At 52.9% G+C, this 15,307-nt stretch overlaps 1 protein-coding gene and 1 long non-coding RNA gene across 3 annotated transcripts in view; both read right to left on the bottom strand.

Moving 5' to 3' along the window:
* LOC143960005 (gastrula zinc finger protein XlCGF48.2-like) overlaps positions 1–12,164 on the bottom strand; it is a 49,280-nt gene extending 37,116 nt beyond the window's left edge. For both annotated transcript variants that reach the window (XR_013270242.1, XM_077468256.1), the window contains exon 1: positions 12,035–12,164. The gene's annotated coding sequence lies outside the window, so the exon portion shown is untranslated. The remainder of the gene's footprint in view (positions 1–12,034) is intronic.
* The window catches only part of LOC143960021 (uncharacterized), a 236,931-nt gene that overhangs the window by 152,860 nt on the left and 68,764 nt on the right, over positions 1–15,307 (bottom strand). The window lies entirely within an intron of this gene.

Genomic DNA, 15,307 nt, shown 5'->3' with positions numbered 1-15,307 from the left:
ACAACTCCATCCCCTCCTCTTCTCTCCATAGGGGTCCTCCAAGGCTCTGACCTCAGACCTACAACTCTATCTCCTCCTCTTCTCTCCATAGGGCTCCTCCAGGGCTCTGACCTCAGACCTACAACTCCATCCCCTCCTCTTCTGTCCATAGGGGTCCTCCAAGGCTCTGACCTCAGACCTACAACTCCATCCCCTCCTCTTCTGTACATAGGAGTCCTTCAAGGCTCTGACCTCAGACCTACAACTCTATCTCCTCCTCTTCTCCCCATAGGGGCTCCTCCAAGGCTCTGACCTCAGACCTACAACTCCATCCCCTCCTCTTCTCCCCATAGGGGCTCCTCCAAGGCTCTGACCTCAGACCTACAACTCTATCTCCTCCTCTTCTCTCCATAGGGCTCCTCCAAGGCTCTGACCTCAGACCTACAACTCCATCCCCTCTTCTTCTCCCCATAGGGCTCCTCCAAGGCTCTGACCTCAGCCCTACAACTCCATCTCCTCCTCTTCTCCCCATAGGGCTCCTCCAAGGCTCTGACCTCAGACCTACAACTCTATCTCCCCCTCTTCTCTCCATAGGGGTCCTCCAATGCTCTGACCTCAGACCTACAACTCTATCTCCTCCTCTTCTCCCCATAGGGGTCCTCCAGGGCTCTGACCTCAGACCTACAACTCCATCCCCTCCTCTTCTCTCCATAGTGGTCCGCCAAGGCTCTGACCTCAGACCTACAACTCCATCCCCTCTTCTTCTCCCCATAGGGCTCCTCCAAGGCTCTGACCTCAGACCTACAACTCCATCTCCTCCTCTTCTCCCCATAGGGCTCCTCCAAGGCTCTGACCTCAGACCTACAACTCTATCTCCCCCTCTTCTCTCCATAGGGGTCCTCCAAGGCTCTGACCTCAGACCTACAACTCTATCTCCTCCTCTTCTCCCCATAGGGCTCCTCCAAGGCTCTGACCTCAGACCTACAACTCTATCTCCCCCTCTTCTCTCCATAGGGGTCCCCCAAGGCTCTGACCTCAGACCTACAACTCCATCCCCTCCTCTTCTCCCCATAGGGCTCCTCCAAGGCTCTGACCTCAGACCTACAACTCCATCTCCTCCTCTTCTCCCCATAGGAGCTCCTCCAAGGCTCTGACCTCAGACCTACAACTCTATCTCCTCCTCTTCTCCCCATAGGGGATCCTCCAAGGCTCTGACCTCAGACCTACAACTCCATCTCCTCCTCTTCTCCCCATAGGGGCTCCTCCAAGGCTCTGACCTCAGACCTACAACTCCATCCCCTCCTCTTCTCTCCATAGGGGCTCCTCCAAGGCTCTGACCTCAGACCTACAACTCCACCCCCTCCTCTTCTCCCCATAGGGGCTCCTCCAAGGCTCTGACATCAGACCTACAACTCCATCCCCTCCTCTTCTCCCCATAGGGGCTCCTCCAAGGCTCTGACCTCAGACCTACAACTCCATCCCCTCCTCTTCTCTCCATAGGGGTCCGCCAAGGCTCTGACCTCAGACCTACAACTCCATCCCCTCCTCTTCTCTCCATAGGGGTCCTCCAAGGCTCTGACCTCAGACCTACAACTCTATCTCCTCCTCTTCTCTCCATAGGGCTCCTCCAGGGCTCTGACCTCAGACCTACAACTCCATCCCCTCCTCTTCTGTCCATAGGGGTCCTCCAAGGCTCTGACCTCAGACCTACAACTCCATCCCCTCCTCTTCTGTACATAGGAGTCCTTCAAGGCTCTGACCTCAGACCTACAACTCTATCTCCTCCTCTTCTCCCCATAGGGGCTCCTCCAAGGCTCTGACCTCAGACCTACAACTCCATCCCCTCCTCTTCTCCCCATAGGGGCTCCTCCAAGGCTCTGACCTCAGACCTACAACTCTATCTCCTCCTCTTCTCTCCATAGGGCTCCTCCAAGGCTCTGACCTCAGACCTACAACTCCATCCCCTCTTCTTCTCCCCATAGGGCTCCTCCAAGGCTCTGACCTCAGACCTACAACTCCATCTCCTCCTCTTCTCCCCATAGGGCTCCTCCAAGGCTCTGACCTCAGACCTACAACTCTATCTCCCCCTCTTCTCTCCATAGGGGTCCTCCAATGCTCTGACCTCAGACCTACAACTCTATCTCCTCCTCTTCTCCCCATAGGGGTCCTCCAGGGCTCTGACCTCAGACCTACAACTCCATCCCCTCCTCTTCTCTCCATAGTGGTCCGCCAAGGCTCTGACCTCAGACCTACAACTCCATCCCCTCTTCTTCTCCCCATAGGGCTCCTCCAAGGCTCTGACCTCAGACCTACAACTCCATCTCCTCCTCTTCTCCCCATAGGGCTCCTCCAAGGCTCTGACCTCAGACCTACAACTCTATCTCCCCCTCTTCTCTCCATAGGGGTCCTCCAAGGCTCTGACCTCAGACCTACAACTCTATCTCCTCCTCTTCTCCCCATAGGGCTCCTCCAAGGCTCTGACCTCAGACCTACAACTCTATCTCCCCCTCTTCTCTCCATAGGGGTCCCCCAAGGCTCTGACCTCAGACTTACAACTCTATCTCCTCCTCTTCTCTCCATAGGGCTCCTCCAGGGCTCTGACCTCAGACCTACAACTCTGTCCCCTCCTCTTCTCTCCATAGGGGTCCTCCAAGGCTCTGACCTCAAACCTACAACTCCATCCCCTCCTCTCCTCTCCATAGGGGCTCCTCCAAGGCTCTGACCTCAGACCTACAACTCTATCCCCTCCTCTTCTCCCCATAGGGGTCCTCCAGGGCTCTGACCTCAGACCTACAACTCCATCCCCTCCTCTTCTCCCCATGGGGGTCCTCCAAGGCTCTGACCTCAGACCTACAACTCCATCCCCTCCTCTTCTGTACATAGGAGTCCTTCAAGGCTCTGACCTCAGACCTACAACTCTATCTCCTCCTCTTCTCCCCATAGGGGCTCCTCCAAGGCTCTGACCTCAGACCTACAACTCCATCCCCTCCTCTTCTGTACATAGGAGTCCTTCAAGGCTCTGACCTCAGACCTACAACTCCATCCCCTCCTCTTCTCCCCATAGGGGCTCCTCCAAGGCTCTGACCTCAGACCTACAACTCTATCTCCTCCTCTTCTCTCCATAGGGCTCCTCCAAGGCTCTGACCTCAGACCTACAACTCCATCCCCTCTTCTTCTCCCCATAGGGCTCCTCCAAGGCTCTGACCTCAGACCTACAACTCCATCTCCTCCTCTTCTCCCCATAGGGCTCCTCCAAGGCTCTGACCTCAGACCTACAACTCTATCTCCCCCTCTTCTCTCCATAGGGGTCCCCCAAGGCTCTGACCTCAGACTTACAACTCTATCTCCTCCTCTTCTCTCCATAGGGCTCCTCCAGGGCTCTGACCTCAGACCTACAACTCTGTCCCCTCCTCTTCTCTCCATAGGGGTCCTCCAAGGCTCTGACCTCAAACCTACAACTCCATCCCCTCCTCTTCTCCCCATAGGGCTCCTCCAAGGCTCTGACCTCAGACCTACAACTCTATCCCCTCCTCTTCTCCCCATAGGGGTCCTCCAGGGCTCTGACCTCAGACCTACAACTCCATCCCCTCCTCTTCTCCCCATGGGGGTCCTCCAAGGCTCTGACCTCAGACCTACAACTCCATCCCCTCCTCTTCTCCCCATAGGGCTCCTCCAAGGCTCTGACCTCAGACCTACAACTCCATCTCCTCCTCTTCTCCCCATAGGGGCTCCTCCAAGGCTCTGACCTCAGACCTACAACTCCATCTCCTCCTCTTCTCCCCATAGGGCTCCTCCAAGGCTCTGACCTCAGACCTACAACTCTATCTCCTCCTCTTGTCTCCATTGGGCTCCTCCAGGGCTCTGACCTCAGACCTACAACTCTATCTCCTCCTCTTCTCTCCATGGGGGTCCTCCAAGGCTCTGACCTCAGATCTACAACTCTATCTCCTCCTCTTGTCTCCATTGGGCTCCTCCAGGGCTCTGACCTCAGACCTACAACTCTATCTCCTCCTCTTCTCTCCATTGGGCTCCTCCAGGGCTCTGACCTCAGACCTACAACTCTATCTCCTCCTCTTCTCTCCATAGGGGTCCTCTTAGGCTCTGACCTCAGACCTACAACTCCATCTCCTCCTCTTCTCCCCATAGGGCTCCTCCAAGGCTCTGACCTCAGACCCACAACTCTATCTCCTCCTCTTCTCCCCATAGGGGTTCCTCTAAGGCTCTGACCTCAGACCTACAACTCCATCTCCTCCTCTTCTCCCCATAGGGCTCCTCCAAGGCTCTGACCTCAGACCTACAACTCCATCTCCTCCTCTTCTCCCCATAGGGCTCCTCCAAGGCTCTGACCTCAGACCTACAACTCTATCTCCCCCTCTTCTCCCCATAGGGGTTCCTCCAAGGCTCTGACCTCAGACCTACAACTCCATCTCCTCCTCTTCTCCCCATAGGGGCTCCTCCAAGGCTCTGACCTCAGACCTACAACTCCATCTCCTCCTCTTCTCCCCATAGGGCTCCTCCAAGGCTCTGACCTCAGACCTACAACTCTATCTCCTCCTCTTGTCTCCATTGGGCTCCTCCAGGGCTCTGACCTCAGACCTACAACTCTATCTCCTCCTCTTCTCTCCATGGGGGTCCTCCAAGGCTCTGACCTCAGATCTACAACTCTATCTCCTCCTCTTGTCTCCATTGGGCTCCTCCAGGGCTCTGACCTCAGACCTACAACTCTATCTCCTCCTCTTCTCTCCATTGGGCTCCTCCAGGGCTCTGACCTCAGACCTACAACTCTATCTCCTCCTCTTCTCTCCATAGGGGTCCTCTTAGGCTCTGACCTCAGACCTACAACTCCATCTCCTCCTCTTCTCCCCATAGGGCTCCTCCAAGGCTCTGACCTCAGACCCACAACTCTATCTCCTCCTCTTCTCCCCATAGGGGTTCCTCCAAGGCTCTGACCTCAGACCTACAACTCCATCTCCTCCTCTTCTCCCCATAGGGCTCCTCCAAGGCTCTGACCTCAGACCTACAACTCCATCCCCTCCTCTCCTCTCCATAGGGGCTCCTCCAAGGCTCTGACCTCAGACCTACAACTCTATCCCCTCCTCTTCTCCCCATAGGGGTCCTCCAGGGCTCTGACCTCAGACCTACAACTCTATCTCCTCCTCTTCTCTCCATGGGGGTCCTCCAAGGCTCTGACCTCAGATCTACAACTCTATCTCCTCCTCTTGTCTCCATTGGGCTCCTCCAGGGCTCTGACCTCAGACCTACAACTCTATCTCCTCCTCTTCTCTCCATTGGGCTCCTCCAGGGCTCTGACCTCAGACCTACAACTCTATCTCCTCCTCTTCTCTCCATAGGGGTCCTCTTAGGCTCTGACCTCAGACCTACAACTCCATCTCCTCCTCTTCTCCCCATAGGGCTCCTCCAAGGCTCTGACCTCAGACCCACAACTCTATCTCCTCCTCTTCTCCCCATAGGGGTTCCTCCAAGGCTCTGACCTCAGACCTACAACTCCATCTCCTCCTCTTCTCCCCATAGGGCTCCTCCAAGGCTCTGACCTCAGACCTACAACTCCATCTCCTCCTCTTCTCCCCATAGGGCTCCTCCAAGGCTCTGACCTCAGACCCACAACTCCATCTCCTCCTCTTCTCCCCATAGGGGTTCCTCCAAGGCTCTGACCTCAGACCTACAACTCCATCTCCTCCTCTTCTCCCCATAGGGGCTCCTCCAAGGCTCTGACCTCAGACCTACAACTCCATCTCCTCCTCTTCTCCCCATAGGGCTCCTCCAAGGCTCTGACCTCAGACCTACAACTCTATCTCCTCCTCTTGTCTCCATTGGGCTCCTCCAGGGCTCTGACCTCAGACCTACAACTCTATCTCCTCCTCTTCTCTCCATGGGGGTCCTCCAAGGCTCTGACCTCAGATCTACAACTCTATCTCCTCCTCTTGTCTCCATTGGGCTCCTCCAGGGCTCTGACCTCAGACCTACAACTCTATCTCCTCCTCTTCTCTCCATTGGGCTCCTCCAGGGCTCTGACCTCAGACCTACAACTCTATCTCCTCCTCTTCTCTCCATAGGGGTCCTCTTAGGCTCTGACCTCAGACCTACAACTCCATCTCCTCCTCTTCTCCCCATAGGGCTCCTCCAAGGCTCTGACCTCAGACCCACAACTCTATCTCCTCCTCTTCTCCCCATAGGGGTTCCTCCAAGGCTCTGACCTCAGACCTACAACTCCATCTCCTCCTCTTCTCTCCATAGGGGCTCCTCCAAGGCTCTGACCTCAGACCTACAACTCCATCCCCTCCTCTCCTCTCCATAGGGGCTCCTCCAAGGCTCTGACCTCAGACCTACAACTCTATCCCCTCCTCTTCTCCCCATAGGGCTCCTCCAAGGCTCTGACCTCAGACCTACAACTCTATCCCCTCCTCTTCTCCCCATAGGGGTCCTCCAGGGCTCTGACCTCAGACCTACAACTCTATCTCCTCCTCTTCTCTCCATGGGGGTCCTCCAAGGCTCTGACCTCAGATCTACAACTCTATCTCCTCCTCTTGTCTCCATTGGGCTCCTCCAGGGCTCTGACCTCAGACCTACAACTCTATCTCCTCCTCTTCTCTCCATTGGGCTCCTCCAGGGCTCTGACCTCAGACCTACAACTCTATCTCCTCCTCTTCTCTCCATAGGGGTCCTCTTAGGCTCTGACCTCAGACCTACAACTCCATCTCCTCCTCTTCTCCCCATAGGGCTCCTCCAAGGCTCTGACCTCAGACCCACAACTCTATCTCCTCCTCTTCTCCCCATAGGGGTTCCTCCAAGGCTCTGACCTCAGACCTACAACTCCATCTCCTCCTCTTCTCTCCATAGGGCTCCTCCAAGGCTCTGACCTCAGACCTACAACTCCATCTCCTCCTCTTCTCTCCATAGGGGTCCTCCAAAGCTCTGACCTCAGACCTACAACTCCATCCCCTCCTCTTCTCCCCATAGAGATCCTCCAGGGCTCTGACCTCAGACCTACAACTCTATCTCCTCCTCTTCCCCCCATAGGGGTCCTCTAAGGCTCTGACCTCAGACCTACAACTCCATCCCCTCCTCTTCTCCCCATAGGGGTCCTCCAAGGCTCTGACCTCAGACCTACAACTCTATCTCCTCCTCTTCTCTCCATAGGGGTCCTCTTAGGCTCTGACCTCAGACCTACAACTCCATCTCCTCCTCTTCTCCCCATAGGGCTCCTCCAAGGCTCTGACCTCAGACCCACAACTCTATCTCCTCCTCTTCTCCCCATAGGGGTTCCTCCAAGGCTCTGACCTCAGACCTACAACTGCATCTCCTCCTCTTCTCCCCATAGGGCTCCTCCAAGGCTCTGACCTCAGACCTACAACTCCATCCCCTCCTCTCCTCTCCATAGGGGCTCCTCCAAGGCTCTGACCTCAGACCTACAACTCTATCCCCTCCTCTTCTCCCCATAGGGCTCCTCCAAGGCTCTGACCTCAGACCTACAACTCTATCCCCTCCTCTTCTCCCCATAGGGGTCCTCCAGGGCTCTGACCTCAGACCTACAACTCTATCTCCTCCTCTTCTCTCCATAGGGGTCCTCTTAGGCTCTGACCTCAGACCTACAACTCCATCCCCTCCTCTTCTCCCCATAGGGCTCCTCCAAGGCTCTGACCTCAGACCTACAACTCTATCCCCTCCTCTTCTCTCCATAGGGCTCCTCCAAGGCTCTGACCTCAGATCTACAACTCTATCTCCTCCTCTTGTCTCCATTGGGCTCCTCCAGGGCTCTGACCTCAGACCTACAACTCTATCTCCTCCTCTTCTCTCCATTGGGCTCCTCCAGGGCTCTGACCTCAGACCTACAACTCTATCTCCTCCTCTTCTCTCCATAGGGGTCCTCTTAGGCTCTGACCTCAGACCTACAACTCCATCTCCTCCTCTTCTCCCCATAGGGCTCCTCCAAGGCTCTGACCTCAGACCCACAACTCTATCTCCTCCTCTTCTCCCTATAGGGGTTCCTCCAAGGCTCTGACCTCAGACCTACAACTCCATCTCCTCCTCTTCTCCCCATAGGGCTCCTCCAAGGCTCTGACCTCAGACCTACAACTCCATCTCCTCCTCTTCTCCCCATAGGGCTCCTCCAAGGCTCTGACCTCAGACCCACAACTCTATCTCCTCCTCTTCTCCCCATAGGGGTTCCTCCAAGGCTCTGACCTCAGACCTACAACTCCATCTCCTCCTCTTCTCCCCATAGGGGCTCCTCCAAGGCTCTGACCTCAGACCTACAACTCCATCTCCTCCTCTTCTCCCCATAGGGCTCCTCCAAGGCTCTGACCTCAGACCTACAACTCTATCTCCTCCTCTTGTCTCCATTGGGCTCCTCCAGGGCTCTGACCTCAGACCTACAACTCTATCTCCTCCTCTTCTCTCCATGGGGGTCCTCCAAGGCTCTGACCTCAGATCTACAACTCTATCTCCTCCTCTTGTCTCCATTGGGCTCCTCCAGGGCTCTGACCTCAGACCTACAACTCTATCTCCTCCTCTTCTCTCCATTGGGCTCCTCCAGGGCTCTGACCTCAGACCTACAACTCTATCTCCTCCTCTTCTCTCCATAGGGGTCCTCTTAGGCTCTGACCTCAGACCTACAACTCCATCTCCTCCTCTTCTCCCCATAGGGCTCCTCCAAGGCTCTGACCTCAGACCCACAACTCTATCTCCTCCTCTTCTCCCCATAGGGGTTCCTCCAAGGCTCTGACCTCAGACCTACAACTCCATCTCCTCCTCTTCTCTCCATAGGGGCTCCTCCAAGGCTCTGACCTCAGACCTACAACTCCATCCCCTCCTCTCCTCTCCATAGGGGCTCCTCCAAGGCTCTGACCTCAGACCTACAACTCTATCCCCTCCTCTTCTCCCCATAGGGCTCCTCCAAGGCTCTGACCTCAGACCTACAACTCTATCCCCTCCTCTTCTCCCCATAGGGGTCCTCCAGGGCTCTGACCTCAGACCTACAACTCTATCTCCTCCTCTTCTCTCCATGGGGGTCCTCCAAGGCTCTGACCTCAGATCTACAACTCTATCTCCTCCTCTTGTCTCCATTGGGCTCCTCCAGGGCTCTGACCTCAGACCTACAACTCTATCTCCTCCTCTTCTCTCCATTGGGCTCCTCCAGGGCTCTGACCTCAGACCTACAACTCTATCTCCTCCTCTTCTCTCCATAGGGGTCCTCTTAGGCTCTGACCTCAGACCTACAACTCCATCTCCTCCTCTTCTCCCCATAGGGCTCCTCCAAGGCTCTGACCTCAGACCCACAACTCTATCCCCTCCTCTTCTCCCCATAGGGCTCCTCCAAGGCTCTGACCTCAGACCTACAACTCTATCCCCTCCTCTTCTCCCCATAGGGGTCCTCCAGGGCTCTGACCTCAGACCTACAACTCTATCTCCTCCTCTTCTCTCCATGGGGGTCCTCCAAGGCTCTGACCTCAGATCTACAACTCTATCTCCTCCTCTTGTCTCCATTGGGCTCCTCCAGGGCTCTGACCTCAGACCTACAACTCTATCTCCTCCTCTTCTCTCCATTGGGCTCCTCCAGGGCTCTGACCTCAGACCTACAACTCTATCTCCTCCTCTTCTCTCCATAGGGGTCCTCTTAGGCTCTGACCTCAGACCTACAACTCCATCTCCTCCTCTTCTCTCCATAGGGCTCCTCCAAGGCTCTGACCTCAGACCTACAACTCCATCTCCTCCTCTTCTCTCCATAGGGGTCCTCCAAAGCTCTGACCTCAGACCTACAACTCCATCCCCTCCTCTTCTCCCCATAGAGATCCTCCAGGGCTCTGACCTCAGACCTACAACTCTATCTCCTCCTCTTCCCCCCATAGGGGTCCTCTAAGGCTCTGACCTCAGACCTACAACTCCATCCCCTCCTCTTCTCCCCATAGGGGTCCTCCAAGGCTCTGACCTCAGACCTACAACTCCATCTCCTCCTCTTCTCCCCATAGGGGCTCCTCCAAGGCTCTGACCTCAGACCTACAACTCCACCCCCTCCTCTTCTCCCCATAGGGCTCCTCCAAGGCTCTGACCTCAGACCTACAACTCTATCCCCTCCTCTTCTCCCCATAGGGCTCCTCCAAGGCTCTGACCTCAGACCTACAACTCTATCCCCTCCTCTTCTCCCCATAGGGGTCCTCCAAGGCTCTGACCTCAGACCTACAACTCCATCCCCTCCTCTTCTCCCCATAGGGGTCCTCCAAGACTCTGACCTCAGACCTACAACTCTGTCCCTTCCTGTTCTCTCCATAGGGCTCCTCCAAGGCTCTGACCTCAGACCTACAACTCCATCTCCTCCTCTTCCCCCCATAGGGCTCCTCCAAGGCTCTGACCTCAGACCTACAACTCCATCCCCTCCTCTTCTCCCCATAGGGGTCCTCCAAGGCTCTGACCTCAGACCTACAACTCCATCTCCTCCTCTTCTCCCCATAGGGGCTCCTCCAAGGCTCTGACCTCAGACCTACAACTCCACCCCCTCCTCTTCTCCCCATAGGGCTCTGACCTCAGACCTACAACTCCATCTCCTCCTCTTCTCCCCATAGGGCTCCTCCAAGGCTCTGACCTCAGACCTACAACTCTATCTCCTCCTCTTCTCCCCATAGGGGCTCCTCCAAGGCTCTGACCTCAGACCTACAACTCCATCCCCTCCTCTTCTCCCCATAGGGGTCCTCCAAGACTCTGACCTCAGACCTACAACTCCATCCCCTCCTCTTCTCCCCATAGGGGTCCTCCAAGACTCTGACCTCAGACCTACAACTCCATCCCCTCCTCTTCTCCCCATAGGGGTCCTCCAAGACTCTGACCTCAGACCTACAACTCTGTCCCTTCCTGTTCTCTCCATAGGGCTCCTCCAAGGCTCTGACCTCAGACCTACAACTCCATCTCCTCCTCTTCCCCCCATAGGGCTCCTCCAAGGCTCTGACCTCAGACCTACAACTCCATCCCCTCCTCTTCTCCCCATAAGGCTCCTCCAAGGCTCTGACCTCAGACCTACAACTCCATCTCCTCCTCTTCCCCCCATAGGGGCTCCTCCAAGGCTCTGACCTCAGACCTACAACTCCATCTCCTCCTCTTCCCCCCATAGGGGCTCCTCCAAGGCTCTGACCTCAGACCTACAACTCCATCTCCTCCTCTTCCCCCCATAGGGGCTCCTCCAAGGCTCTGACCTCAGACCTACAACTCCATCCCCTCCTCTTCTCTCCATAGGGGCTCCTCCAAGGCTCTGACCTCAGACCTACAACTCTGTCCCTTCCTGTTCTCTCCATAGGGGTCCTCCAGGGCCCTGACCTCAGATCCCTTCTATCCTCTATCTACACCTCCTCCCTGGGTCTGCTCCCACCATCCTATCCACTCCTCATTTCCTCCTCCCATGCTCACCTCCAGGAGTTTTCTAGAGCCTCTCCTTTCCTCTGGAACTCTTCACCCCAATCTGTCTATCTCCTACTTTGTCCCCTTCTTTAGGTGATCCCCGGAGCTCATCCCTATAGTGAAGTCTATCCCTCCTCCACCCAACAACTGAACTGCAGCATTCTCTGTCAGCTCATCCCCCATTGTTATTAGCTTATGTATCACTTGTCCGTCTCATATAGATTGTAAGCTCTTGGGACCAGGTCCCTCCTAACCCTCTTGTATTGGGTTGTATTATACCTCTATAGTGTAAAGCGCTGTCTCTATATAAACCCTCTATTATAATAATTAGCACCGTATCTCTATTGTTATTATTTATATCTGCAGCCCCGGGGTGAAGCCAGATTTCATGTAGAACAATGGGGGTCTGGCTGATCTTTTCCTTCCTGCTGTACATTATAATTCTCATACTATAGAAATATTTTCTTATGATAAATCCTGGGGCTCCCCACCCGCACAGCAGCCAATCAGGTGCTGGCTCTCCACTCCAGCTGCTCCCTGATTGGCTAGCCACCTGCTATGGAATCAACTGGGCCCCTGAATGTGTTATTGGGGGCCCCCCATGAGGTCCTGTATTGGAGACCCCCCTCCAGATCCCCCCAGCAACACTGACCTGCAGCCCACAGCCACTGACAGTGGGGGTCACTCTACTTCCGGGTCATGGCAAGCTCATCTCATTTGCGTTCCACGGAGCTTCCGCCTTGTGCGGTTCACTTGCGTTTCAAGGGCTTCGCTCACACTTCCGCTTCGTGCGCTCCACAACGCTTCCGCCTTGTGCGTTTCACACCTCCTTCCAGCAGCGTGACTTCTAGCGGCAACAACCTCGCCACCTGGTGGCTCCCGGCACAGCGACACCCATACAGAGACGGACTGACAGTCATACAAAGTGACCGCCAGAGGGCGCCACGTGACACAGCAGTTACTATGATCAATTATTATTATTACATATTTGTATATTGTTATTTATACAATGATAATAACGACAATAATTGTTTACTAAATATGTATTGGTTTTTTTTTTTTTTCATTGTACATATAAGATCAATAAATACATATAAAATAACCCATATATAAAATTGTATTTTTATGTTCTACATATTTTATATTTATCAATATGCATACTGTAAAAATTAATTTTTATATTTATATTATTTGTATATATATATATATATAGCACATATAAAAAATACAACATAATACATAATAATTAAAAAAAAAACACATAAAATAACTTATGAGCATAATGAATTAAATATTAATAATACTTTGTTTATATAGGGTTATGTATAAAAATACATTTTAAAGTATAATGATAAAAATATATATAAATATAAAATAAATAATATAAATATAATAATATTCTTTTATATGTAATAATCCGATTTTTGTACAACATATAAAGGAATACAACTTTATACATAATAATAATAATAATTAAAAAAAATCATATAACATAAATTATGAGCATAATGAATTAAATATTAACCACTTGCTTACTGGGCACTTAAACCCCCCTCCTGCCCAGGCCAATTTTCAGCTTTCAGCGCTGATGCACTTTGAATGACAATTACGCGGGCATACAACACCGTACCCAAATGAAAATTTTATCATTTTTTTCCCACAAATAGAGCTTTCTTTTGGTGGTATTTAGTTACAGCTCGGAGTTTTATTTTTTCCTAAACAAACAAAAAAAGATGCAAAAAAAAAATTCATGTTTTAATAGTTTGTTATAAAATTTTGCAAACAGGTCATTTTTCTCCTTCATTGAAGTGTGCTGATGAGGCGGCACTGATAGGCTGCACTGGTGGACACTGATGGGCTGCATTGGTGGGCACTGATAGGCTGCACTGGTGGGCACTGATAGGCATAGTTAAGGCGGCACTAATAGGCACAGATAAGGCGGCACCGATGGGAACAGATAAGGCGGCACTGATGGGCAAAGATGGGCACAGATAAGATGGCACGGATGGGTGGCACGGATAAGTGGCACGGATGGGTGGCACGGATGGGCACTGATAGGTACCACTGATAGATGGGACTGATGGGCACTGATAGGTGGCACTGATAGGTGGCTCTGATAGGTGGCACTGCTGGGCACTGATGGGCGGCACTGCTGGGCACTGATGGGCGGCACTGGGGTGCAGCACCTTTGAGGCAGATTGTGGGCACTGTGGGTGGCACTGTGGGTGGCACTGCTGGGTGGCACTGTGGGTGGCACTGTGGGCACTATGGGCACTGCTGGGTGGCACTGACGGGGGGCACTTACTTTTATTCAGGATGGCACTGCAGGGGGCAGGTGGGCACTGGCAGGGGGCAGGTGGTCGCTTGTATTGCTGGCCGTGATTGGGACTGATGTCCCGATCACGGCCGCCGGTGATCGGCTTTTTTTTTTTTCTCCTCGCGCTGTCAGCGCGAGGAGGAATACTAGCCGATTGCCGGCTCCGTTATGTCACCTGATCAGCTGTCATTGGCGGATCGGTGATCAGGCGAGTCTCATGGACTCGCCGATCACAGAGCGCGCCGCGCGCGCCCCTCAGGGGGCGCGCAGGCCGCTCGTACACGGGACAACGTCTATTGACGTCATCCCGGAAAAGGAGATCCGCGCTGTAGCCGTCATTTGGCAATAGCGCGGATCTCAAGTGGTTAATAATACTTTGTTTAATTATGTTTAATTATATATATATTTAAACAAAGTATTATTAATATTTCATTCCATTATGCTCATAATTTATTTTATATGTTTTTTAGTTTTTATCAGATTATTACATATAAAAGAGTATTATTATATTATTTATTTTCTAATATTGTTTTATGTTATACATTTATAATACACTGTATTTAAAATATTATCATTTAAAGAAAAATAATGATAAATGACATTTTGAATTGTTAGTGTTGTGGGTGAGTACAAATAGCAGCACATCCCTAATATGAATATAAATCCACATGGGACTTTCTGGGAAGGAACAGACATGAAACGTCACATCAGTTTATGGAACATATCCGGGTGGAAGAACGATCGCTCGGTACTGCTGGGGGAAGAAATCTCAACACATTTCCCGGGAAAAGCTTCATCAGGAGGATTGAAGAGACCTAAAATCCAGGAGAACAGAAAACAATGGTGCTGTGCGGTGTAAGGACCGGGGGGGAAGGGAGGAGAGGGACCTGGACTGGGTTGGCCCCCAGAGGCAGAGCGGAAATCGAGGGGTCCGGGACAGAGAGACAATCCTATCATTGTACCGGCTCGGAGGGGCCCATAATGAAGGAGGGTCAGCAGATGTAATGGGACCCCCTAAACTGAATGGTGGGAGTCATTCAGCCGCCAACAAGGTGCTTTGAAGGCCAAAAACTTCCTTCCGACCAACCTAAGGAAGATCCGACCTTTCACCTCCACCTGGACAACGTTCCTCCATCCTTCTACCCATCTCCAGGTCATCAGAGGGCGATTGTCCTTCATGGTATAATGAGATCCCTATTATTCTATTGGGTCTCCTCTCTCCATGTAGTCGTATCGGTCACCTATCTCCACCTACATCTGTATGTATCTGTATATGGGGGGAGGAGATGGATGAGAGAATCTATTACCGTTATTATGAATTTCTTCCCTCCATTGGGTGTCAGGTCCTCCGTCCGTCCCTCCATCCTCCACCCTCCGTCCTCCATCCTCCACCCTCCATCCTCCACCCTCCATCCTCCACCTTCCGTCCTCCTGACACACCAGAGCGATGGATTCATTTGTTGGTGGAGTTCTCCTTTAGGCTCAGTGGTTGTTCTGTACACGGTGTGTTTATAGAGGAGCTGAGAGGAAAGGAGCGACACCCGGAGAACACGTCACCTCTGAGGACAGACATAGAATAAGATGTATGAAGGTAAGAGGGGGGTCTTC

The sequence above is a fragment of the Lithobates pipiens genome, unplaced genomic scaffold (assembly GCF_037356315.1).
Source record: "Lithobates pipiens isolate NorthernLeopardFrog02 unplaced genomic scaffold, aLitPip1_a1.2 Scaffold_79, whole genome shotgun sequence".
Taxonomy (NCBI): Eukaryota; Metazoa; Chordata; class Amphibia; order Anura; family Ranidae; genus Lithobates; species Lithobates pipiens.
This window is presented reverse-complemented; position numbering and strand designations above follow the sequence as displayed.